This window comes from Triticum urartu, chromosome 3A (assembly GCF_056163025.1).
Source record: "Triticum urartu cultivar PI428250 chromosome 3A, HENAU_Tu73, whole genome shotgun sequence".
Classification (NCBI taxonomy): Eukaryota; Viridiplantae; Streptophyta; class Magnoliopsida; order Poales; family Poaceae; genus Triticum; species Triticum urartu.
In genome coordinates, this window is record NC_141875.1 from 736,657,576 (window position 1) to 736,662,051 (window position 4,476).

Genomic DNA, 4,476 nt, shown 5'->3' on the forward strand with positions numbered 1-4,476 from the left:
GAAAAGCCAAAATTGTTGATAAAATAGTTGCAGGTGGGTCATGGATACTATACGTACGTACATATGGAGTGCTAGTTGATACAAGCAAGTCGGGGTGGCATCAGGGAGCCCTGGCAGGTCGTCGCCGTGCGCGCAGTGCTCGGATCATGCGTGGATGGGTCTCGAGGTAAAGCAGGAGGCGTCGGCGGCGTCTAGGGTTTTGGCTTCTACTCCCTCCGTTTCGAATTACTTGTCTTGGATTTGTCTAGATACGGACTTCCGTATCTAGACAAATTTAAGACAAGTAATTCGGAACCGAGGAAGTATTTCTCAATCTTTCGAGGTGGGGGTAGGGGCCGAGCTGGGCCGCTGTTGGGCCCAGGACCGGAGGGGTGGAGTGGCCTGCTTTGTGTGTGTTCGTAAGTCAGACCGGACTAGGTGGGCCTGGCCAGCCCGGTGTTGTTCAAGTGTCTGACCGGACCCCTTCGGGGGCTTTGCCAGGCGTGTCATGTGAGCATGGGGCTCCTCATCCGTCGATGGTGCGACCGAACCATGTGGCCTGCCAAAGCCAGGTCTTGTGTTGGGTGCCGTCGGTGGGGATGTGCGGCTCGCGTGGGTAGCAAGTGTGTTTGTCTCAAAAAAAAAGCTAGTGTATTCGCATCGCACTGTGTGTCAGGTGTGGAAGCTGGTCGTGTGCGGTCGGTGGGGGTGTGCGGCTCGCGTCGGCAGGTAGCGTGTTCGCATCGCATTGTGCGTCAGGTGCGGAAGCTAGTCGGGTGCGGCCAGTGGGGATGTGCGGCTCGTGTCCGTATGTAGTGTGTTCGCACCGCACTGTGCGTTGGGTGCGGAAGCGGTCGGGTGCCGTCGGTGGGGATGTGCGGCTCGCGTCAGCAGGTAGTGTGTTCGCATCGCGCTGTGCGTCAGGTGCGGAAGCTGGTCGGGTGCCATCGGTGGGGATGTGCGGCTCGCGTCCGCAGGTAGTGTGTTCGCACCACATCGTGCGTTGGGTGCGGAAGCTGGTCGGGCTGGTTAGAATTATGCTTAGGCATCGGTCGTGTTAGACCTATACTAGTGGGGAATTCAGGCTCACTACGATTTAGTCCTATCAATTTAAACAACTTTTACTGATGTCTCACGTTCTTTTCTTTTACCCTTGCCCTTCATTTATGTGTTCGCAAAACCCATTCAACACGGTTAAACTTCCGTTTCCGCCACTATTTGTACATTGTAACTCCTGTAATCGATCAATATAGTGTGTGTTGCGAGTTATTCTTCCTCTATCTTGGTATCAGACTCCATGGCCTTCGAGGACATCTTCGGAGAGCTTCCTTCCTTGACTGCCGCCACGGCCGCCGCCTCCTCTCCTTAGTCCTCCCCTCCTGGGACCTCTCCTGCCCTCTCCAACACCATCCCCACTACCACATCTGCCCTCTTCATCATGGTTGCGCTGCCTGCTTCCCTCCCTCTCGACCAATTAATCCCTCCTCAATTTCCATCAGGACCACATCTCCAATCATATCCGGTTCAAACTTAATCCAGCCGAGAACAATTACCTCAAGTGGCGCATGTTCTTCACCAATCATATCAAGAATTTAAAAAATGTTAAATTCATATAGAAAAAATGTTGACCATGCATTAGAAAAATGTAACAGACATATACCAAAAATGCACAATGTGATGGACAAAAGTAGACATAAGCAATATAAGTGTCCATAAAATGTTAGACGTGTATATAAAAATGTCTCGATATATAAGTAAAAGGTTGAATGCACACTGAAAAAAGATAACATGTGTTGAATAAAAGAAATATAAAAAACAAAGAAACCCATTAAAAACTAAAAAGAAAAACAAAGAAAATAAAAACCTAAGAAAGCAGTGCAACATAATGAAACAGAAAAAACCGAGAAAGTAATAAATAAAACCGATGAAAAGGAAGCATGATAGAAAATAAAGAAAGAATGAAATAAAAAAAGAAAACTAATGAAAATAAAAAAATAAAAACAAAAAAATGGTGAAAACCGAAAAAGGAAAAAGAAATCCAAAGAAAAACAAAGAAAAAACATAAAAAACATAAAACCAGAAACGGGTGAAGAAACAGAGAAACTAGAGAGAAAGAGAAAAAGAAAATGAAGCGAATAAGCAAAGGGAATGGCAACAAGCGACAGCGTGCGAGCTAACGAAACGCACTGAAAATGACCGGACCAGCTGTGCCGCGCAGCGAAAAGCTTATGGTAGATTATCTGCCTGTAAGCGAGATAGTGTTTGTGGGTTGACAAATGGGCCGGGACGTGTTGTAATCACCAGACGAGACTGATTTCGTTTCCGTTACAAACTTCGGCTACGATTCCGCTCCAACCATGCAAGTGCCAACGCCTCTGGCATCAATCAAAGTCTCATCAAGGATCAAGGAAGACGGAACAACGGATCCGAACAGACAAACAGGCCTAATATACATCGTCGGAGACCTGGCCTGGGAGCGATCGCGATGGAGGACATCCCCACGGAGCTTGTGGTGGAGATCCTGTTACGGCTCCCATGGACCTCGCGCCGGCGGCTGCGCCTCGTCTGCCGGTCCTGGCGCGACCTCGTCCACCAGCGCACGACGGAGATGCAGCAGTGCCGCGACGCCGTGCCGCTCGTCGTCACCACGGAATCCGCATACGCCCTCGACGTCGACGACCACGACCCCGAGACCTCCATACCTCGACCTCGAGAGCTCTGGACCAGCCACATGGATGTGTACAAGCACATGGAGGTGGTGGGCGTCTGCAACGGCGTGCTCTGCCTGTGCGACGACGCCAAGCCCGGCGGCGCCATCACTCTCGTGAACCCGGCGACCGGCGACACGCTCGCGCTCCCGCCGATCCCGTGCCACGGTCTGTTCAGGCGCCACAACTCGCGGCGCACCGACAGGAGCTGGCACCAGGCCTACAGCTTCGGGTACCACCACGGTACGGGGCAGTATAAGGTGGTGCACGTCCCGTGCTTCTTCAAGACCAAGGAGACGCTGCAGGTGTTCACGGTGGGGGAGGCGTCGTGGAGGGAGGTTCCAGCACCCAACGCCAAATGCAAACTGGACGCCGGTCTCGTCAGCGTAAACGGGGCCTCATACTGGGTCACGGAGGGATCGCAGGAGCAAATAATGTCTTTTGACCTCAAGAGTGAGCGGGTGAAGCCCACAAAGCCATTGCCCATGCCGGCCAGGCCCATCGGTAACTTGACCGAGGTGCAGCGCAGGCTGAGCACCATAACTACCGGTGAATACATGATCAAGGTATCGCTGCGGTTATCTAAATCGAGTTACACGGACTTAGCAAAATCCTTATATTACTTCTTGAAATATATCTCTCTCCTATGGCCACACATATGTGCATGTAAATAAAGTATTTGATCCGTATAAGAATTGTCTTCACTCAATTATGGTTGTTTATAGGTGTGGATTCTTGAAAGCACCGGGAAGGAGCAGACATGGATCTTTCAATATATATTGAGTGTTTCTTTTCGCTCACTCGGGCCGGGCCAACAACTGACACGGCCGAACTTCATTCTTGGCGAGCATGTCCTAGTCGTTGAAGGGCAAGGCCAAAAGCTGTGCCGATACCTGCATACGCCGGTCAATTATCAGACAAGCTCCGACTGTAAGGCAGTCCATAATTGTTTTCGAGGGAAACTAGTTCCTGATATAAGAGGCCGTATTTGTCGAACATTCGCATACATCAAGACCACGGAGGTATTGAGTGTTTATAGGCTTTGGTGACAAAATATGTAAATGGATTTTCAGGTCATAAGAATAGCACATATGTTAAGGTCTGCCTACTAGTTGTTCTTTATCTGTATAGATTCTCTATCCATTGCGTTGTCGTTAGTTTGAGAGTGAATTAATCTCAAACCACCAACTATCAAGATTGAGTTCTCTCTTGAATGGCTTTTTTTGTTGTTGTTGACAATCTCTTGCATATAGATAAAAAAATGCCCTCAAACAATTTCAGGGAACTAAAATAGAGAGAATTCTTGAATTGATATGGTAAATTCTCTCTTTCTTTAAATCCAAATTTTCACCTTGAAGTGTTATATTCATTTGTTCACTCATGAAGTTATGTTTCTATTTTTTTACAAGTATGTCCACACAAAATGTACATGGCATGAAAATAAACAAAAACAAATTCCTGATGCACAAAACTGTTAGTTTTTATATTATTGGACTTTTTAGCACGGATGCATGTGTTATAGAGAGTGGATCGGAAGTCCTATTTGATGTGAAAGGGCTAGCGGCCTCGCTGCTTCTTTGGATTCAAGGAAAGAAACATAAGCTTCTTTACAACACCTCTAGGTTGAAATATGAATGTAAAGTCAATGGTTAAATGAGAAAGCACCCATTCGTTCACGACCAGCGGCGCGAGCGGACGATAGATTTATGTGCGTCCCGTCGGCTCCGCTGCTGATGTGCTTCATCTCGTGTGACCTTAGGGCCACGGAGGCATGGTGAAATCCAACCAT

At 48.4% G+C, this 4,476-nt stretch overlaps 1 pseudogene; it reads left to right on the forward strand.

The window, feature by feature from the left end:
• Positions 1-2,464: 2,464 nt before the first annotated feature.
• LOC147982463 (F-box protein At3g07870-like) lies at positions 2,465-3,736 on the forward strand (annotated as a pseudogene).
• Positions 3,737-4,476: the final 740 nt, after the last annotated feature.